The 25747-nt window shown below is 38.4% G+C and overlaps 1 long non-coding RNA gene across 5 annotated transcripts in view; it reads left to right on the top strand.

Moving 5' to 3' along the window:
• LOC139080947 (uncharacterized) overlaps window positions 1–25747 on the top strand; it is a 716757-nt gene that overhangs the window by 516305 nt on the left and 174705 nt on the right. For 4 of the 5 annotated variants that reach the window (XR_011535838.1, XR_011535837.1, XR_011535835.1 and 1 more), the window contains one exon: window positions 116–172. The exons of the other annotated variant lie outside the window; for it this stretch is intronic. This is a non-coding gene — a long non-coding RNA (uncharacterized lncRNA). The remainder of the gene's footprint in view (window positions 1–115; window positions 173–25747) is intronic. 5 annotated transcript variants of the gene reach the window in all.

Below are 25747 nucleotides of genomic sequence, written 5' to 3'. Positions count from 1 at the left end.
ATTCACAAGTTGATGGACATATGGGTTCTTGCTACTTTTTGTATATTATAAATGGTCTTGCTACGATTATTGGTGTACAAGTGTATGAACATATGTTTTCCATTCTCTCAACTAGATACGTAAGCAGTGGAATTACTGAGTCATGTGGGAACTTGATGCTGAGCATTTTGAGGTATTGTCAATTTGTTTTCCAAAGTGGCTGTGCCATGTTATATCCTCACTGGCAGTGTATGAGGGTGACAATTTCTCCATGTCTTCGCAAAAAGCTGCTATTTTCTGTTTGTTTTTTTAAAATTTTAGTCACCCTAATGGGTGTTATGTGGTATCTCATTGTGGTTTTGATTTGATCTAGTGATGTTGAACATATTTTCACCAACTCATTGTCCATTTGCATATATTCTTTGGAGAAATATTTATTTAAATCCTTTATTCATATTTTATTAGGTTAGTTGTCTTATTGTGGAGTTTTACAAGTCTTTTGTATATTCTGGATCTAGGTCCTTATTAGATATATGATGAGCAAATAATTTCTCCCATAATGTGAGTTGGTTGTCATTTCCCTTTCTTGATGATATTACTTGTAGCATATTTAAAAATTTTTTTTGATGTAGTCCAATATAGCTATTTGTTTCTTTTGCTGCTTGTCCTTTTCGTGTTTTATCTGAAAAATCATTGCCTAACTCAAGGTCACAAAAATTTATCCCTATCTTTTCTTCTAAGAGTTTTACAATTTTAACTCATATCTAGGTTTTTGATTCATTTTGAGTTGTGCCCTTTGCTATTCAGCTGTACCACTTTTAGACTGTCATGCATATATATATATGTATGCATTTTTATTTGATATTTTCTGAGAGTGACCACCCCTGGGCTCTTTCACTCTACTTTCTGTCTTTTTTATACTTCACTCCATGTGTCTTTTGTTGCGTATCTGACCTGTCCCTACTCCCTCTCATCTGAAACCTACAGCATGTTTTATAAGTAAGAGCTATAGAGTTATGACCTTAGGGTGAACATCTTGTGTTTAGGAGAAAAAATATATATATATATCTAGTTTTAGAAATTTTTACTAGTGTTTTGAAGATCTGCTGCTTTTGGACCTCTGTTCTCTTAGCCCTGGCAGCTTTTTACCGTACTTCACGCTCAAGATTTCCGCGTCAATCTCAGTTGTGTTTTTGCAGGTGTTATGTTTTCATTTCTAGTTTATAGCGATGGCTTAGTTTCAATGAAGCAAGATTTGTGTAATTTTATACATTCATCTTTTTGCATTTTTATTATATTCAGGAGGAAAAGAGGAAACTTTCTCTATTATACCGCCATAAACGTACTGAAAATTATCCTCTTCTCTCTTGATTCTTCCCCATCACAACACCAATTCTCTCCCACCCACGCCTTATTCTTCTATAGGGTAGCTTTCTTTTTTAGAGGAAATCAAAGATACCAGGTTCTTATAAACCTTGCAACAGGCTTATCAAATATTTTTCCCACAGTTTAGCTATAGTTGTGAGCAATAGCTTATATGCTAAGTTGAAATGTCCACCAGACAATTAGAGATAATGACTTAGGACTTAGCAAAAGGCCGAGATTAGGGATATACAGCTCTCTATTATTAAGTGTAAGAAGAATCATTCCTAAAGCTTTCGTGGAGTAGTACCCATGCTAAGAGTAGTTAGCATGTCTAACCTTATGTGTAAGTGAAATAGTTAGCCGGCCATCTACATGGAAGTATTTTCTACCAAAATGATTTCTCTTTATGATCTGTGATAATATCTTAAATTATACTTTCAGGATTTACTTCATTTGATTAGGTACTACTGTCCCTTGTTAAAATGCAAAAGTCTGTGTTTGCAGGCAACATAATAGGCCTGTATTTCCCAAAGTATGTTCTTTGGAACACTATATACATAAGTTGTCGATTGCTGTTCTATGACAGATAACAATTAAGTTTGGGAAACAATAGTTTAAATAAAATTGTTAAAGTTTCTTTTCTTAGGGACTTCTCAGATCTTGTAGTAACCTAATGTTCACTGTGATACTTCAAAAAGGTAAGGCATGGTATTTCCAAAGCGTATTTGACCATGAGCCCTTTTTAAAATAAATCATCTATTATACTTCTGTTCTTCTCAATATAATTGTGGAAATTCTTTACAATATAAGATAATTTCTCACTGACAAAATTCTGAGAAAAGGCTGCTAATGGAGCACAAAACATTTACATTTTGATAGATGGGTAGAGGGTAAGAGAGAGAGAGAGAGAGGGAGAAAGATGGGGAGGCCTACAGGCAGACCATGCAGCGCTCTCAGGCCTGGCTTAAACCTGTAAAATTGCCCTGGATTGAGTAACCAGCGGGAAAGAGAGACACCAGAAGGCACAGGGGAATATATCAATCATACCTTGCAGGACTATCATTTTCATGGTATCAGGCAACTGGTATGGATGAGGGATTAGTGACGTTTGGATTTATGTAAATCTTCTACAACTCTTCAACTTGGAAGTCATTTAGAAGCATTCCTGTTCCAGTGACATTCACCAAGTATATTTTTTCTAATTGGTAAAATTGACACGGAAATAATTCATATTAGGGAACAAAAATTCTCTTTTTAATCAATGAAATCATCATTCTCCCAGTAACTCAGCCTTAGAAGTTTGAAATCATCTATGACATTTATGTCTCCCTTGCCCTCATATTAAATCTATCACTTGAGTCCTGCTTCATTAATTTTCTTGCATTCTTTTCATAATCCTAGCTCATAACTCTTGTCTCCCCATTCAATACCATTCTTCATATTATGGTCAGTTTCATCTTCATGAAAACTTTTTTTTTTTTTTCCATTTATAACAATCTCTTGCTCAAGCACTTGCATGGGTACAATATCCAAACTCTTTCAGATGGCATTCAAGGACTTCCATTTCCTAGCGCATGCATACTTTTCCAATCCTGCTTTCCACACTCCTCTGATAGGGTCCCTTGACTCCTGTCAGAGTGACTTACTGTCAACTGGCTATCAGCACTCTTTCCCTACTCATTTCCTCCTTTCCCTTACCTCTTCACCTATCTAAAATCAGCTCATCTTTCAACACTCAAACAACTGCTATTGTGCACGTCATCAACACATAGTGATATCTACCTCTTCCGGACCAATTGAGCATCACTCTCTGTACCACTGATTTGGGACTAAGTCCTGTATGTCTTGCATTGTCTGTACCTTATCTCCTCAAGTAGATGGTAAGCTCCTTGAAGGTAACAATTATACTTTATAGTTACTTGAATCCTCTAAAACACAGAAAAAGCTTTTGAAGAATTCTAGTAAAATGAATACAAGTTTTCATAAATGAAATACTTCCAGTGACCATATCTTGATCTCGGAACACAAACATGAGCATAATAAAAAGAACTCCACTCTTTCCTCAAAAATTAAACATTTCTCTATATTCTGATTTTGTATTAGTACTTGGAATTGCATCTGTTTCCCCCTGAAATATTATCTACATGTATGATGTTGCATCCATGCCAGAGCCTCTGATTAATAATTAATGAAATTCACATTTTTATCAGTGGTTTTTGTTGGCTAAAAAAGAATAGGGAAATATCATTATTTCTGTTGAATTTTGAAAGAGAATGTGATGCTTTCATGCCGTACAATCTCCCAAACTTAGCACTTCCCTATCTCAGAGAACTTCGTATTTCTCTAACTGCCAAATGAATAATTCATATTTGTAATAAGCAGAGATGTTCTTCTTTTTTTGGGAGAGAGAGGAACTCATTTTTGATGATCCTAAATTGTTTATCAAAACCACCTTGAGACTGTTGCCTTGATTTCCTTATTGACTAATTATAATTTAAACGCATCTCGGCACGGCTCACGGTGCAGGATCTGATTGCAGATGTCTGATATAGCAAACTTGTCCTTTCTTTCTCATTTTCTTCAAAGTAAAACCTTTTGGAAAATGCCAGCATTGGGAGTGCTAATATGAAATATGTGTCTCCCAGCAAAATTTCAAGGAAAATTAGCAGGCAACTAGTGTGTGTGTGCGTGTGTAGATGGTGGGAGGGCTATGAAGGGAGAAAGCTACAACCAGAGCTTCCTTTAAAAAGCACAGGAACAGTTTATCATTAATATGCATAGGAGACAACATCATGGTAGTTGCCTGGAAACAAGTAAGAGGGAGTCAAATAATGAAAAGGACTCTGGTGCCCCCAGTGAACTAAATTGAACTTATAACTACTAGAAAAAGAGGTAGTAACTAAATTAGCTTACACAATTCAGTGTTGAAAGTGTACTTCGAAAAAAACCCTTGCATTCAATTTTCCTGTCACCTTATCTTTTTTTCAGTGAAATACTTAGAGGCAGTATTAATTGGCCACTCGAAGAGTTTGGGGAAATAGAATGGAAAGGGCTGAAGTAAATGTCTTACGGGGCCAATTGAAATCTTGCAAGCGATCGAGAATCTCTGAGGACAACCCCTCTCATTACACGTTTATGACCCTATCCCCAAATCTTCTTTCCTATTTGAAGGAGGTGCCTGATAACTTGACAGTTTAAGGCAATGCTTAAAAATTCCCTATAATGGCAATATGAAACAGAAATGACTTCAGAAAATTTGGGGTGATTGATAAAATTCTGCACTGTGGTTTTCAATGGTGGATACAAGGATATTATACGGTGGGATGAGAGGGTCCCTCTGGCTACATGCCTCCCCTGGTAAGCACAGAGGATACTCTATGTATCAAACTTGACAGGGGTAAGAAAGACAAATGCATATGCTTTTCTAGAAACACCAGATCATTTAAGTGTGAGAAAAAGTGTAATGGAAGAAATTGGCCCAGGAGTTCTAACATTTTATTGCTCAAAAATGAAGTTGATGTATGGTATTATGTTTCTTAATGCTATTAAATAGCTCTTGTTTTAAGTACTAGAAACTTCTATATTAAGACAAATGCAGTTTTTGCTTAGTATCATATGATATGATACACTATCAGTTCATCTATTCAACAAGCATTTATCTTTTGTACTGAGGGTCTCTTATGTCCAGGGTCCTCGGCAGGGGGAGAAAGGAAGTTGACAAAGCTCCAGTGTCTAAAAATTGGAGCTCATAGCCCGCAGTGGAGGAGAAGGTATATAAGTAAATAACTCTTAACATTGCGATAGATGCTATAATGGAACGTTGCACAAAGTTTTCTAGAAACACAGAGGAAATAAGTTATTCTCTCTGGGATAATTAGGAAAAGTTTCACAGAAAATGTATTTGAGCTGGAACTTAAATGATGAATAAGAGATTTTTGCCTGCTGAGACAAGGGGCAAGAGTCTGCCAAGCAAAATAATATGTCAGGAAATCACAGAAGTCTGAAAAAAAAATGAGATGAAGAAGGGAAGGATGAAAAGATGGGACTGATGTGTTGGAAATCTCTGGTTGCACTATTGAAGAGTTTTAATTCTCAGTGGAACCCAAACTTTGCTGATTATAAAAGATATCTCTTGGGTGCTTTGTAAAAATACCTGATTACTTGACCCCACTCCTGGAAATTCATATTCAAAAGATCTGGGATAGAAGAAATCTTTCTTTTTAAAGGACCCCAAGTTATTATTAGTGATTAGCCAGGTTTGGGAAACTGTGTTCCAAAGTACTGCTTAAATTTTGATGTGTGTAAGGATTACCTGGACACCTTATAAAGATGCAGATTCTGATTCAGTTGGTCTAGGGCGGGATCTGACATTCTGCATTTCTCATCAGCTCCCAGGAGATGACATCGCTGCTGGTCCATGGGCTACATTTAGAGTAACGATGTTCTAAGCTATACTAAAGAGATTTGGGAAATACCGATGCATACACGTTTTTAAGCAGTACCATGGGCAGATTTTTTTGAGAAATTTCACTCTGGCACTATTGTAGAGAATGGATTTGTGTGGTAAACAAGAGTAGAGACAAAAAACTGAGTAGAGTGCTATTGTCTTACTTTGGGTGAGAGGCAGTGATGGAATAAAGTAGAAAATTGGCAGTCATAATGGAAAGAGGATATATTTTAGAACTAGTTCTGATGGAGGCTCGTAGGAAGTTGTGACTGGATGGTATGTGCATGGTAAGGAAAAGGGATAAATCTCTGTGGCAATGTCTACATGTGTTTAAATGAGGATACAAGGAAAATAAGTTTTTCAGAAAGATAATTCTTTAGGGCATATTACGTTTATATTAGGGTTCTCCAGAGAAACAGAACCAACAAGATGTGTGTGCATATATATATCGGGAGAGGTTTATTTTAAGGAATTGGCTCACAGAAATGTTGGAGGCCTGGCGAGTTTGAAATCTGATGGAGTCGGTCAGTAAGCTGGAGACTGGGGGAAGAGTTGCAGTTCAAGTCCAAAAGTAGTCTACTGGCAGAATTTCTTGCTCAAAGAAGGTCAGTCTTTGCTTTAATCAGGCCTTCAACTGATTGGATGAGGCCCACCCACACAAGCTGACTGTCTAGGTAAGTAAATAATAGCCATCTATTTAAGGGAAAATATGTGGCCATTAAACATGATGTGGTAGAACACAAAATTTTCAATCTGTTCCATGAAGACTTAGAGATTCCTTTAAGATTCCTTAAGATTCCTCTAAGAGATTCCCTTTAAATATGATTTAAAAGGTTTCCAATAATAGAGGTGAAGACAAGTTGTCAGGTCCCTAGGTCCCTATGCAGCAGTTGAAATACGCCACTCCTGTTACAATGTGTTTTAGAGATTGGGCCATTTTGAGACTTTTCTAAGAGAGAAATGTTTCCAAAGCCTCCCCTCCCCCATGTTTTAAGAACCAAGAACACAGAGGAATATTAAATATCATCAATAGATTTTCATGATCTATTGATAAAAAGCATGATGCAGAACAGTATGTACTTGCCATCTGTCTGACTTTGGCAAGGTATTTAACCTCTTTGCTCCTCATTCTCATTATTTAAAAATGGGATTAATAATAGTACTTATCTCAGTATTCTTTTGAAGCTTAAATTATCTAATTAGTGTCTGGAACTTAATAAGTGCTTTATAATAGAAAAGACTCTCAAAGGAAAAGAGTATACCAAATGCCTACAGTAGTTAACTCAAATTATGAGATTATACATAATTATTTCGTCCATTGGCTTATCTCAATTGTATCATTTTTTCCGACAATGGTCACATACTCTTTTCAGTCAACAAAAGCATAATAGATGTTGTTGAAAAGAATAAAGGCATCTCCGTGAACGGGCCGTGCTGTCCATCCTTCACAGTGATGTGTGTCTCTGTGCCTTTCATTGCCATCAGTAAAACCCATCATTGATTGAAACAGTTTCTTTGCCTTGGAAAGTCTGAAATAGCTTTTCCTGTGATTGCAATAAACAAAAGGGGCGGCCCCATGGCCGAGTGGTTAAGTTCACGTGCTCTGCTTCTGCGGCTCAGGGTTTCACCGGTTCAGATCCTGGGCGCAGACATGGCGCAGCTCATCAAGCCATGCTGAGGCGGCGTCCCACATGCCACGACTAGAAGGACGGACGCACAACTCGAATATACAACAATGTCCTGTGGGGCTTTGGGGAGAAGAAGAAAAAAAAAAAGAAAACAAAATGGCCTGCAACAGTCGATGATCATGTTTTCAATTGTGCTTCCGAGTTTGTTAGGACTCCTTTCCCCTGCACTTAATCAGTAATGACTTAACTTTATGGCATTCAGTGCCTGTATATGCAGTACTGTGGCAGCGTTGTTTTTGGTTGACTTGGCTCAAGGATCTTGTTATTCTTATTGAAATAGGTCATATGGTTAGGGAAAAAAAAATGCCTCCCCCAATGTTCAATATTTTCATGACTATTTTTTATTTTTATGATTCTTTTAACTCCTATTTTCTATCTTTTCCATCTGTATATTAAGATTAAATTTAACCCATTTATACACCCTAGATTCTCTTGAACAAAGCTGCTGGCAAAAGAAACCATGTTTATTCCATGCGTGATTTGCTACATAATTCTAGAGTAAGGAATAGGCAAGCAGGAATACAAACAAGGCTAATTTATAAACCCAACAAACATCACCACCGTTTCATATGAAATTTTTGTGTCATCAGTTCCATGTTTTGGCTCTCATTTCGGGTACAAGGGGCCTAGAAACTGGTGGCACTATATTGCTCATCATCTTTTTCATGGTTTCTAATTCAATCCAATGTGGCCAAAGAAGATACTTAGTGTGATTTGAATCTAAGTTTTATGGGCTTGTTCTGTGGCCCAGAATATGGTCTAGGTTGAAAAGGACATGTATTCTGCTGCCCTTGAGTGGAATGTTCTGTAAATATCAGTTGGTCAAGTTGGTTAACAGGGTTCAAATCTGCTGTATCCTTGCTGATCATCTGAGCATTGATCCTGTCAGTTATGGAGAGAGGGGTGTTTAAATTTCTGAGTACATTTTGGGTTTGCTCGTTTCTTCTTGGAGTTATATCAGTTTTTGTTTCATGTGATTTGGAGCTCTGTTATTAGGTGCAGAATCATTTAGGATTGTTCTGTTTTGATGATGTCCTCTTGACAAGTGCTTGATCCCTTGTCATTATGAAATGACCTCATTTAATCCTTGTAATACTTTTTTTAAGACTTTGTGTTTTATTTGATTGTGACATTTCTTTCATAACTGAATTGGCAGTTCAGCTCAACAGATTTCAATAAAGTGAAGGTTGAGTGTAACTATTTATTTATTTATTTTATTGTGGTCATAATAGCTTATAACATTGTGAAATCTCAGTTGTACATTAATATTTGTCATACACCATAAAAGTATGCCCCTTCACCCCTTGTGCCTATCGTCCACCCCTTTCCCCCTGGTAACCACTAAATTGTTCTCTTTGTCCGTAAGTTTGTTTATCTTCCGCATATGAATGAAATCATATGGTGTTTGTATTTCTCTGTCTGGTTTATTTCGCTTCACATAATGCCCTCAAGGTCCATCCATGTGGTTGCGAATGGGACGATTTTGTCTTTTTTATGGCTGAGTAGTATTCCATTGCATATATATACCACATCTTCTTTATCCAATCATCAGTTGATGGGCACTTGTGTTGCTTCCACATCTTGGCTATTGTGAATAATGCTGCAGTGAACATAGGGGTGCATAAATTTCTTTGCATTGTTGATTAATCCTTGTAATACTTTTTGTCCTGAAATCTACTTTATTGATATAGTCCCTCCAGCTTTCTTTTAACCAGTGTTAGCATGGCATATCTTTTTAAATTTATTTTATTTTTTTGCTAAGGAAGATTCACCCTAAGCTAACATTCACTGCCAAGCTTCCTCTTTTTGTATGTGAGCCGCCACCATAGCATAGCCACTGACAGACAAGTGGTACAGTTCCACACCCCGGAACTGAACCTGGGCCATGAGAGTAGAGTGTGCCAAACTTAAGCAGTAGGCCACTGGGGCCGGCCCAGCATGGTATATCTTTTTTCATCCTTTTCCTTTTAACTTGTGTGTTTAACTTTATAGTGTGCTTCCTGTAGGCAATGTATAGTTTGTTATGGCAGCCCTAGGAAATTAATACACAAACCTTGCATTTAAGATTTGTTAGGTGAGAGCAAAGAGTGTTTAGTGCTAATTCTTCCACACTAGTGAAGCGCCACACTTTGAGTACTTGACTCAGTGGCCCAAGAATTATCAGGTTTTACACTCTGACTGGGTGGGAGTAGGCTGTATTCCTGTCCCTATAGGAAGTTTTCTCCCACACCTTCAGGTGGTTGACTTACACTCATGTGCTGATCGGTACTGTGCTGAAAACTGAGGAGGTCCTCTGCAGATTTCTGGAGTTCTTATCTGGGGAAGCTGCCTGCTTTCTGGTACTCTGCCCCATGAACTCCAGCTGCCTTGGTCTCCCTGGACTGGCAGCTGTGGGTCCTCAACTTGAGAAGCCTTTCAGACTCCACCTCTGCTTCTTTTCCCTGGATCACACTCTGAAAATTCTCTCCAGGCAGTAAGCTGGGATGAGTGTACAGCTCACCTTATTTGTTTCTCATTTTCAGGAGAAAATGTTACCTTGTTACCTGATGTTCAGTGTCTTTAAAACTACTGTGTCATAGATTTTGGTCCTTGTTTGTTATTGTTTCCAATCCCTGTTATGGCATCTTATTTGGAAGTGGAGGTCTTCCTCAGCCACAACTATGAAAAGGTTGTGAAAACAATTTTAATTACTTCTTAGTAAATGAAAGGAAGAACTGTCTAGCTGTGGCCAAGCATTGGGGTAGTGATGATTTCTCCAGGATCCAAATGTTTGTCAAGTGCTGCTTGTTGGGGAGTGAAAAGAAGGCATGGAGGCAGGCAGCATTCCTGCCAAACCAGAAGCCCATTCTTTCTACTGATGACCCTTGACCCTTGGATGTTGACTCAGTGCTAACATTGTACCAGTTGTTTGTAGAATTGTGGGGATAAATTGGTTACTACATGTTAAGTGTTTGAAGGGTCCTCTGATTTGATATTTCAAGATTGATTTTCTGTGTGGAACAGATGTTGTCTTGAATGACAGCTTATTCAGTTCTCCTCAATAGTATGCAGATAGAAGACCTCCAACATTTTGCTGTCACATGGTTTCTACCAAACTGTCTTCCTTCTTAGGTATCTGGGCAAGGATCATGCTAAGCGGGGTAACATTAAGTACAAACACCCTGAAGCAAGAGATTCCTTGGTGTGTTCTAGCAATGCCAAGGAGGCTAGTGTGGATGGGGTGTGGGAGATTAAAGCAGTGTGAGAGGAAATTAGCCCACAGAGGTAGTTTTGGGGGTATGGACATTATGGTTCACTCATAAAGCATGGTAAAGCTATATTTAAGATTTTAGTTTTTATTCAGACATAGGAAATCATTGGGGGGGTTAAATAGTGAAGTGACATGATATAATTTATGATATTTAAAGTTATTACTCTGTCATATTAAAAAAGTTATTCTGTGAAAAAAAATCATATGGGGAGCAAGAATAAAACCAGGAAACCTTTTAGGAGCTGAAGAAATTCAGCTGTTAGGTCTTAATTGTCTCATCCATGGTGTTGGTACTGAGAGCGCTGACAAGTGGTGAGGTTCTGGATATATTTTGAGGGTAGAACTGATGGGATTTGCTGATGGATTAAATATGAGGTGTGAGAGAAAGAGAGGAGTCAGGGATGACTACAAGTTCGTTTGTTCTTTTAATCTCAGCAGCTGGACAAATGGAATTTAATTTACGATGATAAGGAAGAGGGAGAGACAGTCATGCAATGGGGTATTATACTGAGATGCCTATAAGACATCCAAGTGGAAGTATCTAATAGGGATTTGGTTTTACGAGTCTGGACATCAGGAGAACAAAGAATGAAAATTCAGTAAAGAAGGACCAAGAGAGAGGGGAGTCTTAGAAGCCAAGTGAAAAAACTGTTCAAGAAGGAGGGAGTGTCAAATTATATTGCCAGGTTGATAGTTCAAATATGGTAAGAGCTAGGAAATAATCATTGTATTTGACAAGATACAGCTCATTAGTGACCCTCCACACACTGAATAGGGTGGGGAAAACCTGATTGAAATAGTCAAGAGAGAATGAGGCTTCAGAGTTGGCTGCATAAATTCAAATGTACCCACACAGCCTGAAAAAATACTATGCAGATCAACAGAAGGGCTAATTAAACCACACATAACTCATTTTTCATCACAATGAGAAGAAAAAAATACTACAAATACCAAATTGCAAAGGGAAAAGGAATGATAATACATGTAATACAGACATGTCAGATACCACTTTAGTTGAGTGGTACTAGTGCCAAAAGTGCATAACATGGATCTAGTCATAAGGAATAATCAGAAAACCCAAGACAGGGGGCTGGCCCCGCGGCCGAGTGATTAACTTTGCACATTCCGCTTCGGCAGCCCAGGGTTTCACTGGTTCGGATCCTGGGCGCGGACATGGCACCGTTCATCAAGCCACGCTGAGGCAGCATCCCACATGCCACAACTAGAAGGACCCACAACCAAAAAAAAAAAAAAAAATACACAACTACGTACCAGGGGGCTTTGGGGAGAAAAAGAAAAGTAAAATCTTAAAAAAAAAACAAAACAAAGGAAATTCTAGGAAATAGCTGGCCTGTACTCTTCAAATATGTAAGGGTGAATAAAGATTAAGTAAGGCTGAAGAAATGTTCCAGATTAAAGAAGACTAAAAGACTTAACTAAATGCAATGCATGATCCAGAATTGGATCTCAAATGGAAAAAAGCAATACCTATAAATGACATCAGTGAGTCACTTGGTGAAATTTGAATATGGACTGTGCATTAGTAAATAGTATTCATAATGTTAAATTTCTTTTTCTGATAATTGTGGTTATTTAAGGGAATGTCTTTGTTCTTAGCAAATGCACACCAAAGTATTTTGGAATAAAAGAATATAACTTACTCTCAAATGGTGGTTTGGAAAAATAGGTATGTAGTGTACGTATGTGTGTAAATTTTTTTTTGGGGGGGGTGAAGATTAGCCCTGAGCTAATATCGGCTGCCAATCCTCCTCTTTTTGCTGAGGAAGACTGGCCCTGAGCTAACATCTGTGCCCATCTTCCTCTACTTTATATGTGGGACGCCTACCACAGCATGGCTTGACGAACAGTGCCATGTCCGCACCTGGGATCTGAACGAGCGAATCCCGGGCTGCCGAGAAGCGAGACATGCGCACTTAACTGCTGCGCCACCAGGCTGGCCCCTGTATGTGTATAAATATTATACATCTAGAATGAATGATAAAGTAAATGCATCAAAATATTAACAACTAGCAAATCTAGGTGAAGGATTAAAGGGACAAAAATTCTTTGTACTATTCTTGCAACTTTCTGGTAAGTTTTAAATTATATCAGCAGAAAAAGTTAAAATGGGAGGAGAGGAATTAAAGATAGCAAGTACAGACAAATTCTTTGAGAATTTGCTGTGAGAAGTGTTGACACAAATAGCCAATAACCATTCTTTAGATAAAAGAAATAAGATGAGTTTTACTTGAGCCGGAGTGAGGGTTATCACCCAGGAAGGCCTTTTCCAGAAAGGAAGTGATCCAGAGAAGCATGGTTTTCAGTACAGTCTTATATCTTTTTAGGAAAAATAACATACATTAAATACATGCAGAATACCTTTTTCTAAATTTCAAAGAGGTATTTGGTTGGAAATTAGCAGGTCAACATGACCTTGATGTCAGGAAAGGAACTAATATGGTCCGAGTGTTACCAGTAGGGCGTAGGAGGGGAAGTATGCATTCTTAAGAGAGTGCATTCTTTACTTTAATGGTTAAAGCAGATGTACAATGTATGTTTGATAGGCCGTAAGTCAGGCTTTTTAGTTCAAGCCAAATCAGTTTTGAACCCAAATAGTTACCGTATATACCTCAATATGGGAAAATCTTATGTCAAGAGGAGCAGAAAAGGGGCAGTTACTGAACAACTGAACGGGACTGTGAGATCAAGGGAGGAAAAAAAAAACACAATAGTACTGATAGAATCAGAATACTGATACAGCACTTACCAAGCCCCAGGTCTAGTGCTAAGCGCTTTACATATGTTAACTCATTTCATTCACACACACACACACACACAGCGCAGATACTAAAGTTATCTTCACTCGCAAATGAGGAAACAGAGGCACAGAACAGTGAAATACCTTGCTGAAGGCCACACTGTAGTAGTCGGTAGAAAAGGAGATACTGCAGAATGTTTGTATGCCCATGGAAATGATCCAAAGAGAGGGAAAAAAGAGACAAGGCCATCAGCTGAGAGTAAGGACGGGAAAAGAGCTATTAGAGGTTTAAAAGAGAAAGCTGCCAGTGTGATTTAATCTTCATGGGGAGTAGAAGAGTGAAGTTGTCAGGGAAATGTAATAAGATTGTGAATCAGCACTAATGGCCCACTTGAGGCTCTATGTCATGTGTTGAAAGTGAGATGAGTTACCATGGTTCTGTTTTTCTCCTGCCATGTCCACTTGCCCAGTTTAGCACCCAGTAGGTACAGAATTATGGATTTTCTCATCATTATGGCAGAGGGAGAAAAGAAAAAGGATTTGAGAGTTTGTGCAATGGAGTTGGAATGCAATAGACCATGGTATTTAAACTGGATAAGCAGGGAAATGAGGACATGATGGTGAGGGATGAAGAGGGGGTAGGATAGATACATTGTAGTCCCCAGTGGGAGCAAATGCTTGTTATAGTTGAGGTATGAGTGGAAATAAGCTGGAAAGATAGGAGATGGTGGTTAGAGATATGGATATGTGAGATTATGGAGGCACTGTAGTTAGCGATAATGACAAGCTCTAGGGTTATATCCATGGCACTGGGCAGCTGAGATAGGTTGGAGGACAAGATCATTGGGAGAAAGGATGTTAGGCAATAGAGAAGCCATGATAGGAGAAGGATCATTCATATGTATATTAAAATCACTGAGAAGTCTGAATCAAGGCTAGTACCCATATTCCTTTGGTCATTAATTCATTCACTCATTTAGTCAGTAAATACTCATTCAATACTTTTTAACGCTTTAGGCATTTTAGCAAGAAAGTGAAGAAAAGACAAAGCCCACTGCCTCAAGGAGCTTATATTTTAGTTGGATATATAGATCATAAATAAATATGTAATACAATGTGAGGTAATGCTAATACCATGAAGAAAATGATGTGGAGTAAGTGGACATTTTAATAGGCGTCAGCATGGATTCGTACATTGTTTTAGATAGGATTTGTGTAAAACGGCAAGTCATGCAGAGATTGGGGAGCAGTGCCTTTAGGCAGAGGCACAAACAAGTGCAACAAGTGCAATGATCCTGGAGGATGAGCTTGACCTATTCCAGCCCAGTGTAACTAGAGTAAAGTGAGCGAGGGGGAGTGGTGGGACATGATGTTGCAAAGAAAGGTGGGACACAGCTATTGGGCCTTTTTGAGCGGAGTGATCGTGTAATCTGAGTAATGTTTTTTAAAAGATTCATTTTGGTTGCTGTGTGAAGAAGAGACTAAGGGAGGGCACAAGTGAAAACAGGGAAATGGTTTCTTTCGGAGGCCATTTCTGTAGTCTGGGCGAGAGATGATGATGGTGGATGCTGCTGCTGATGTTGATGATGAGGCTCGTGATGATGTATTACCTGAATCTTTCTCCATTCTACGCTTGCCCACAGTTGTTTTAGTTAGTTCAAAAATATTTAGCGGTTTCGAAGGTAGAAAATGAAAGACCAAGCCTTTTTACTCGAGAGTTGCCTTAGCTTGTCAAATGTGTCAAAAATGCTAGGGTCACCCGTTTTAGTGTTGAAATCCAAATCCATATAAATTAAATTGTTCATGCAAAAAGTGTGGGGCAGTGCAAAACTGCAAGTGGAGGAAGAAGTGTAAGATAAAGAATAAAACTGGCTAGGATAGTAACATAATCACTGTGTTTGGGAATCTTTGCCATATGGAGAAGGCCGTCCCAGGGGACTTGGATCATTCTGATTAGACTACCTTGAAGGAGACGTTGCATTATCCTTTTGAAATTGTGAAGTGCTGTTTCAATGTGAATATTTGTTGTCCTTATTTGTTAAATTTCTGATTTTGAAGAAGGAAAGATCACTCCTGGTAAAGACATACTATAATATGATTTTTCTCCCTTCTGCTGGTATTAGAGAAGCACAACGTTGGATAAAGAGCCTAGTTGTTCCAGAGAGGAAAGCCTGAAATGAAAAGGGGGGAAACCGGAAGTAAAAGTACTGCTCTGTCTCAAGGAGGAAAAAAATGGCTGTTCGAGGCTGTTATTGAGTGCAGAAACTGTTATAACAGCAGAGCCACAGAAGTGGAAAACAAGGGTTTATGATTCTGTTTTCACCAGAACTGTTGTAGCAACTGAAAAGTGTCAGTAGATTTCTAGGTTTTCCTATTTCTTCATTCTTGCTTTCAATTATCCTTAATTACTGTATCTCTTTCATGGCCTATGTGTTGAATAGAATGGCAATATTTTCATAGTCAGTTTTGTCCTATCAAAAGCAATGTTGAGTGTAGTACATGCTGTGGTGGGGAAGGATTTTAAAATTACAGAAGTTAAAATAAGGTCCCTGCCCTCTGGGGACCTTACAGTTAACAGTAGAAAGATTATCTCTAGAGATATCAATGAAATGGAAACCTTTGCTTATCTAGACCAAGGTAGCTGGTACCACCATGCAGAGATAACTACCCTAAACTTTGCAGTCAAGAGCCCAGAGGTCTTAGGGCGTGCTTGGCTGATTTAGTTGTATATAGTGACACAGACTTGACGACCTCAGAATGTTTGTGTGTTTCAGTTGTTTGGAAGAAATCCAGTCCCAATTTTTCTGTCATAGTCATTCTTTTACTTTTACAAAATGCCTCAGAGAACTAGCTTCTTAAAAGAAGTACCCATTTTATTCATGGTTGCCAGCTGCTTCAATAAACAAGAGTATGCTGGATAAAACTCTGTAGGGCAAATTAAAAAAAAAAAAATCCATGGCATGCCTATTGGTAATGATCTATATTGCAGCTTATATATTTATTTACATTATATTACAAGAGATATTTGCATATATCACACCACCATTTTACAGGACAAAGAAATGGAAACTGTGACCAAAAATAAGATTTAAGGCAACCACTATAGCGAAAATGCGATGGAAATTAAAAATTAACACATTAGTAAATGAAAAAGTAGGGCAAGATTTACTGATTTGAAAAGATTCAATTTGGGGCTGTCTTTTCTTTTTATCTTCATTCATGGGTCAATTTGCTAGATCCTGACACACTGAATTATAGATTTACCATTTCCTCGTAAAATAAATTTTATTAAATTACTTTTGACAAGCACACACTAATGAAGAAAAACATGGGGAACTATAATCTTCTCTATCTTTATGGAAAAAAATAATGATATATCGCATGCATTGCTGCTTAATTACTTATTTGCCAGACATCACCCAAGCTGAAACAAAAGAAACAGCCATTCCTGTTGAGGACTCACTGGGTGTGATGGAATCCCATCTCTTTCTCCAGCCTGGGGTTTTGAGTTAAGACACTGAAAGGGGAATTTGGCTAATCCATTGAAAATAGCTATGGAATGTAAAATAACAGATGTAGGCCATCCTCTTGATAGGAACGGGAAATGTCTAGGGTGCAGAGACAGTCTGGCTTGCAACACTACATAATGCCTTACCCATATGCTGCTTTATCTTTTCCTGCTCCTACTTGCTTTTCATTTCTCTTCTTAGTTTTCATATAAGGGTGAAGTATTTGCAGGTTTTTAGAAAACTGACAGAGGAGGGACTATGTTACATACTAATTATTATTTTTAGTGTTTATTTATACCATTAGGCACAAAGACTATGGGAATTTGCTCGAGTTTTGAGGTCACATTGAATTCTCCTTCAAAAGCCTTGTCCAGGGCTTGCCTGATTACAGAAAACATCTGGTCACTATGCCCGTGAAGGCTCCTTTGCACCATGTCCTTTAAAAATAAGCATGTGCATTGTTTTTTGTCTATTTCTTTATTTTTATTTTCTTCTTTTCTTTCTATTTTTTTATTAGGTATAGTGCCTTGAGCTGGCAGATGTTTAAATTCCTGCTTTCCTCTTCATTTTCTTTCTTTCGTTCCTTCACTCTCCAAGCCTGTTTCACTCAATTAGTTTTGATCAGGATTTCAGGTCCCAAGAAAAGTACCTATCTGCTTCATTTTCATCGTTTATCTTTAGTCAGGACATTCCTTTCTATGTCTTATATCCTTCTAAAGCCATTCCTTCTAACTTGAAACACTTTCAAGGTACGGTGCCTGTGTTTGGTGGAGGGGACCAAGGCAGAGGGGGTCATAGCATGCAAATCATGCATCATGCATATCAGGGTGAGAGTCAGCTTTGAGCTTCTGGAGGAGAGTAATTCAGTCCTAGGCATATCCTTGTCAGCGCTTATTGCATAAATGTTTGTTGAACACATAGTGCCATTGTATTAGTCTGGGTTCCCCAGAGAAATAGAATATATATATATATATATATATATATATATATATAAATATATATATGTCTATTGGTTCTCTTTCTCTGGAGAACCCTGGATAATAATAAATCATAGTCCTTTATATATTTATATGTATAAATATATGTTATATAATTAAATATATAAAATACATATATACTTATTATAATGATTATGATTTATTAAAAGGATTAAGTCCCAAGATCTTCAGGGAGAATAGGCAAGCTGGAGACCCAGGAGATCTGATGGTTTAGGTCCAGTTTGAGTCTAAAGGCCAGAGAACCAGGAGAGCCGATGATGTAGTTCCAGTCCAAAGGCCAGTAGGCTCAAGACCCACGAAGAGCCGATGTATCAGTTCGAGTCCAAAGGCAGATGAAAACTCAGTGTCCCAGGTCAAAGACAGTCAAGCAGAAAGAATTCTCTCTGCTCAGAGGAAGGTCAGCCTTTTTGTTCTATTCAGGCCTTCAACTGATAGGATGAGGCCCACCCGTATTAGGGAGGGCAATCTGCTTTACTCAGTCTACTGATTCAAATATGAATCTCATCCCAAAACACCCTCACGGACACACCTGGAATAATGTTTGACCAAATATCTCGGCATCCCATGGCCCAGTGGAGTTGACACATACAATTAATCAGGCCACAGCCCTAGCAAACTAATTCAGATTTTGATTGATCCTGATACCAAGGAGAAATTGGATTGCAACTCCTGATACTGAACCTCTTAATCTCAGATTCCTGTGCCTGATGTGTAATAAACCAATCACTGAGACAGTCGTGCAGACAGTGGTGCTTGGAGATGGAGAAAGGTTTATTCAAATTAGCCAAAAGGAGAAGGCAGGAGGATAGGTTCTCTCAAATCCTCCTTAACAAAAGAAGAAAGCAGGGCCTTTTATAGAGCTTAAGGGGCCTGGGAGGAGAAGTTTCAGAGAAACAAAGGGGAAATCCATTTTTCACTCCAGATAAGCCCTTGGGCAGTCTGACTTCTGGGCATCAATGGCAGCTGGGGGCTGGTTATCTGTGATGTAACTTCCTTGAAGGTATTCTTTTTCTTCAGCAAAACAAACTCATAAATCCCTGTGACCCTTGAGTCACCCCTCAGGCTCAACAAGAAAACAGCAAATTAACAAGATTGATTTCTTTCATCTGTGTCTGTGTTGGGAACAAGGTCAAATGAAGTTGATCATGTTCTTATTGAATATTTACAGTAACCCTTGGGTACCCAGCTCCATCACCATGCCCTGTGATTAAGGTCAGTGGAAAACTACAATAACTCAATTTTGATAGGATTACTAATGGCCCAGACCCTTCAGGAATTAAAGTTTGGATCATTCCACCAGGTAAAGAACCACAACCAGCTGAGGTGCTTGCTTAAAACAAAGGGAATACAGAATGAGTAGTGGAAGAAGGTAGTTATAACTACCAGTTATGACCTGTGACCAGTTAGAGAAACTAAGATTATAATTGTTATGAGCTTTTCTTCCTTATTTTGTTATGAATATGTTTGTGTGTGTGTGTGTATCAGATATCTTTGTTTTTTACCTTGTCTCATACCCTCATCATGAAAGATCAGATGTATTAACTTTAGTATTTAAGTATGATTAACTTTATGTCATAGTAATTAATTACAAGATATCAAGGAAAAGATGAAACATCACCCAAGGACTCGATATCAACTCTTCTGGGGAAAGAGTGCATTGTAGGTTGTACATAGGATAGTTGTATCATATTAGCTGGAAATATAAGCTTGTTATTTTCTTTATTTGGAGATTAAGTATCATTTAAGGAGATGTATATGGGTGCAAGTTGACAAGGGATAGACTTGTGATGGTTAATTTTATGTGTCAATTTGGCTGGTCCATGGTGCCCAGATATTTGTTGAAATATTATTTCAGATGTTTTTGTGACGATGTTTTTTTAGATGAGATTAACATTTAAATCAGTGGGCTTTTAGTAAAGGAGATCACCGGCCATAATGTGGGTGGGCCTCACCCAATCAGTTGAAGGCCTTAATAAGACAGACTGACCTACCCCAAGGAAGGAGGAATTTTGTTAGTAGGCTGCCTTTGGACTTGGACTGCAACCCTTCCCTAGTTCTCCAGCCTGCTGTCCTACTCTGCAGATTTTGGATTCGCACCTCCACAATTGCATGAGCCAGTTCCTTAAAATCAGTCTCTCTCTTTCTCTGTCTCCCTCTCCCTCTCGCTCACCCTCTCTCCCTCCCACCCCCCACCCAATACACACACATACACTCACATCCTGTTGGTTCTGTCTCTCTGGAGAACCCTGAATAATATAGTACCCTTGTGCACTGCTGGTGAGAATTTAAAATGATGTAGCTGCTATGGAAACAGTATGGTCGTTCCTCAAAAACTGAAGTATAAAATTATCACATGATCTAGCAATTCCACTTCTGGGTGGATATCCAAAAGAATTGAAAACAGGGACTCACACAGATATCTGTACACCCGTGTTCATAGCAGCATTTTTCATAACATTCAAAAGATGGAAACATCCCAAATGCCAGTTGACACATGAATGGATACACAAAATGGGTAAATGGGTACATAACTACAGTGCAATATTATTCATCCTTAAAAGGAATGAAATTCTGACACATGCTACAACATGGATGAAGCTTGAAGACATTGTGCTAAATGAAATAAACCAGACACAAAAGGACAAATATTATATGATTCTGCTTATCTGAAGTACCTAGAATAATCAAGTTCATAGAGACATAAAGTAGAATAGTGATTACAATGGGCTGGGGATGGGGAGTTATTGTTTAATGAATATGGAGCTTCAGTTTGCGATGATGGAAAAGGGTTCTAGAGATGGATAGTGTGAGTTTCACAGCCATGTGAATGTACTTAATATAATATCACTGAACTATACACTTAAAAATGATTCAGATCGGGGCTGGCCCTGTGGCCGAGTGGTTAAGTTCATGCGCTCCGCGGCGGGTGGCCCAGTGTTTCGTTGGTTCGAGTCCTGGGCGCGGACATGGCACTACTCATCGGGCCACGCTGAGGCGGCGTCCCGCATGCCACAGCTGGAAGGACCCACAGCGGAGAATATACGACTATGTACTGGGGGGCTTTGGGGAGAAAAAGGAAAAAATAAAATCATTAAAAAAAATGATTCAGATCATAAATTTTAAGTTATACATATATATATATTTTACCACAAAAATATAGTTAGTTTGAGATTTGCATTTTACTACTTCTTAGATATAGAAAATTTTTATTATGTGACATTCAAACTGAATTCTGCTGTTAATCAAAACCAATGAGTAATTTTTCTAAATTATTTTAAGATCTTGGAATTTTGTTGTGTCAAACGTAATTTAGAATAAGTGGGACTGAATGAATTTTGATTATTCTTTTCATATATAGATCTCTTCGTAGTCCTTCTGTTTGTATTAAAATTATCTGAAACTATTCTATCCTCCGTAATATAAATTTCTCTGTAGGGCAAATTCAAGATGGCAGGCAGTGCTTTGCTAGGAAATATAGTTTTGCCAAATGAGCACATCCATGATGGACATGACCCATTTGTGATGGGTTGTGCCGGGGTATGGGCAAGGCACAACGAGAGTATAGGAGTTCAGATACCTCTGTCATTGTCCTAGAATTTGGTCACAGCCCATTTAGTCACATTTTTTGCACCCAGATAATTAAAGTGAGTAACTATTTCTGGCTATTTGAAGCAATTCTGACCTAATAATAAGTACATCAAAGTTCAAACCATTCTCTTAGTGTGTCAGCAACAGAATGTGAGGTTAAGACACTAAATAAGTGAAAAAAAAATGTTGGGTATGGTGAAGGTTTCCAGAAAAATGGTTTTGGCTTTGCCAATAGAGCAAATTGATGACAAATGAAATTTGAGGGACAACCGTAGCAGTTGTGATAGAGCAGCTCACATACATTGGGCAGATTCAAGCCAAACAACTGGTTGAATGAATTGCCCAGAAAAGATATTAAGTGAATAAATAGAAATGAGCACAAATTTAATACTTTGTTGCTATGAAACCGTCCAATAAGACAACACGTGGGCAAGAAATGTACTGGCGATAAATATATCATTAAATATCCTGATCTGGCAGCTAGGTTAAATGAACAACTTGTTACAGTTCGGTTGTGACCAACAACTGGTTAACTGCATCTGAAATTAATGCCATCAAACGTGAGGTTAAAGAAGATTTAAGATTTAACCACACCACAAATGAAAGAGGCCCTGCTGATAATGAATTTGAAAATTGATTAAATATCCTCATTGATTACAAATGAAAAGCATGAGTATCTACAGGTTTTTTTCATTTATTAGGAAAATAATTTGGCCGTGAGTGAATTTCAGAGTATTAACCAGATACCGACTCAATCAGAATCTCTGGAGATAAGGAATGCCATTTTTAAAAAATTATTTATTTATTTATTTATTTTTATTGAGTTTGTAATAGTTTACATCAATGCGAGATTTCAGTTGTACATTATTTCTTGACTGTCACCACATAAGTGCTCCCCTTCACCCCCTGTGTCCCCCCCACCCCCCTTCCCCTGGTAACCACTGAACTGTTTTCTTTGTCCCAGTACTTGTTTATAAGGGAATGCCATTTTTCAAAAACACCCATATGATTGTTTCTCTTCTGTGGTAAGGTTTCAGAATCACTAGAATCAAGGACATGAATTCTGGAGGTTGAAAAAATTGAGAACAAATCCTAACTCAGCCACTTAGTAAGCTGACTCTCACTCCTCTCTTACTGACTCCTGGCTCTTCCGACCTCTGATACCATCTGCCCCCCTCACTGGAACTCCCAGTTATGTCATCCTTTCCCAACTGCACATGCTCCCCTGCTTGGTATTTTGCTCTTTGTCTATGGGCAAAGAAAGGCCCCTCAATGGTGTTACCACCTCCTTTCTTTAAAGCACCGGCACATTTGTCCATTTTATAATGGTTTCGTATTCCTTTCTGACCGATCTTCAGTCCTAAGATTGCTGCCAAGCGCGTTTGATCTGCAGTAGGCTGTCCTTCTCAGGCTGCTCAAAGATCTGGGGCTTACTATTATTTTATCCAAGTTATTGCCATTGCAGCAACCTCAACTCAAATTCACACATTCCCATATTAGAGATCGGGTGGATTTCTAAAAGTGTGTCTAGGGACCATCTGCGTGGAAATCATATGGGATGCCTGTTTAAAAATTTAGAGTCGGGGCCCCATCTTCAGTTCTTTCCAAATGGACTCCCTGGGAGTCCGGTCCAGAAATTTGCCTTTAACAAGCTCCCAGGTGATTTTATTGTACCCTAACGCTTAACAGCCACTGATTGAGAATGATTTCCTGGCTTGAAAAATATATACCTCTAAAAGGAAGAACATAATTATGGAGCAATACTTAAGACTCCAGGGAAATGGATGCTGAACTCAAAATCCAGAGTCCTGGGGTTTACTCTCAGTTCCGCCACACCTAAATACGTCAAGCAAGTCACTTTCCCGTTGTGGACCTCAGTGTCCTAAATGTGTCAAAAGAGCAAGTAAAAGAAAATGTCTTACTATGCACTAGATGGTTTATATATTTTATCTCATCTGTTCCTCAAAATGTCCTGTGGAAGTAGGTGCCATTTTATAGCTGAGGAAAGTGAGTCTCAGGGGCATAGTGTAACTTTCCCAAGGTTACATATCTAACGAGTGGCAGAGAGATGTTTCAAATACAGGTGGGCCTGACTCCGAAGTCGGCCTTCCCTCCTATACACACTTGTGCCTCCTTGACTTGAACTATAAATGGTTTAAGCTGGTCCCTCCCACCTCTAACATTCTGTGCTCCTATGTAATATTTCTCTGGCCAATACTGACACAACTCAGATAAAAATATTCTTGTTAGTCAGTTTGACTATAAATATGCAGTTTATAATGAAGGATTTTAAAGATTAAATGAGTCGAAGAACTGTGAAACAGTCGTCAAATTACTAATCAAAATTCGCAAAGCCAGCACATCATGGGTGAATAGAGTACTGATGACCAGAAACCAGGTTTACCTAACCAATTGCCTTTCTGCCTTTGCTTATCTCAGAAACCATTCACTGCTAATGTTTGTCAAGCAAATTAAGCTGCTCCTTCTTTTGAATGCCTAATACAATTCATATTTACTTCTCATGACATTTAATATATTCCATCTTATATAATTGGTATTTGCATTTTCTCTAAAAATCATATGTAAGCTAATAAAAGAGAAAAGACTGATTTATTCATTTTTGTGTCCCTCGCACTGCTTTGCACATAGTAGGTACTCACAAATATTTGCCTAGACCCATCTCCCTTTTTCTCTCTTCCTCTGTGCACATGTCTCTATTGTTGTCTAATTTCTATGACTATTCTGAGAAGAGTAACACCTTGTCTGGTGAAAGGAAAGATGGTGGAAATGGTAACAGGTTGTAAGGATCAGAACATTACAGATTTAGTGATAGCCTATCAGGCAATCGAAAAACAGTATAGGTGATGCTGCATGTTAATTAATGGTCTTCTGATTGTTTCCCCTCTAGTATCATTTACTAGAGATTGGCTGGTTTACAGTAATGACCCTTCAGTCATCAACTTTTTGATGCATGGGATAAGAAAATCTTACATCTTGCAACAGGGGGAGACTAATTCTCAAAAAAGTGGCTATACATGTGAAACGGAGAATGTATGGGAATGACTTATTTAGACTTCCCCATTGTATTTGGAATGAAAGTCATTAAGTGGAAGCAAGATAAATTTGGTCGTATTTATAGTTATGTATATATGTGTGTGTTAGTGTGCACACATATTTCCTTGCTCTGTGAGCTAGCAGGGCCTAGAAGCAGTGTTAGCCCAGTAGTAATGAGCACACTTAGGACACAGACCTTAGTTTCTAATATCGTTCTCCAAAAAAAAGACTAGGGCTCCTTAAGAAATGGTGGATTCTAGGACTGGTGCAGGAAATATATAGGATAAGCCTGGGTCGTCTTGTGGTGCTAGGATATAAGGAAAGGCTCAAGAAAACCCCGCAATGATGGGGGTATGTCAAAGGGACAAATGAGCCAACTGAAAGAGCTCCCAATAGCCAAAGCTGAAACAATTTGAGCAAGAAAATAAATGTAGTATTATTGGGCTATAACCCAAAGTAAAAAATGAGTATGCATGAGTCTATACTAAGATAAATGAGTGAATAAATAAATGGGGAGAAGAGACAAATCAATGAAAAATTATTTCAAATAATTTATGTAGATGTTCCACCCCCAAGGAAGTAGAACATAACTGCCCGCTCCTTAAGAGTGGGCTTTGCCTGGTGATTTCCTGATGTCAGTATGGAAAGGGGGAACGAAAGGGGCATCTCTTTAGTGGATGGTCTTGATGAGCACTCCCTCACCAGGTGATCAAGTTTACATCATCAGTGATAAGTCATGCTGATAGTATGTACACTTGCTATGATGTAGTGAGAATGGCACTTTACCTCTGTGATCTTCCTCCCCCAAACCCATAACCCTAATGTAATAATGAGGAAAACATCAGACAGATCCCAATTCAGGGATATTCTACAAAATATCTGAACAGTGCTCCAGAAAACTCTCAAGTTCATCCAAAATAAGGAACGTCTGAGAATCTGCCGTAGACAAGGTCCCGAGGGACACATGACAACCAAATGTAGTGTGGAATCCTGGAGGGGATCCTGGAACAGAAGAAGACATTAGGTAAAAAAAACTAAGGAAAAATGAATAAAGTGTGGACTTTAGTTAATTATAATATATCAATATTGATTCATTAATTGTAACAAATGC

The sequence above is a fragment of the Equus przewalskii genome, chromosome X, assembly GCF_037783145.1.
Source record: "Equus przewalskii isolate Varuska chromosome X, EquPr2, whole genome shotgun sequence".
NCBI lineage: Eukaryota > Metazoa > Chordata > Mammalia > Perissodactyla > Equidae > Equus > Equus przewalskii.
This window is presented reverse-complemented; position numbering and strand designations above follow the sequence as displayed.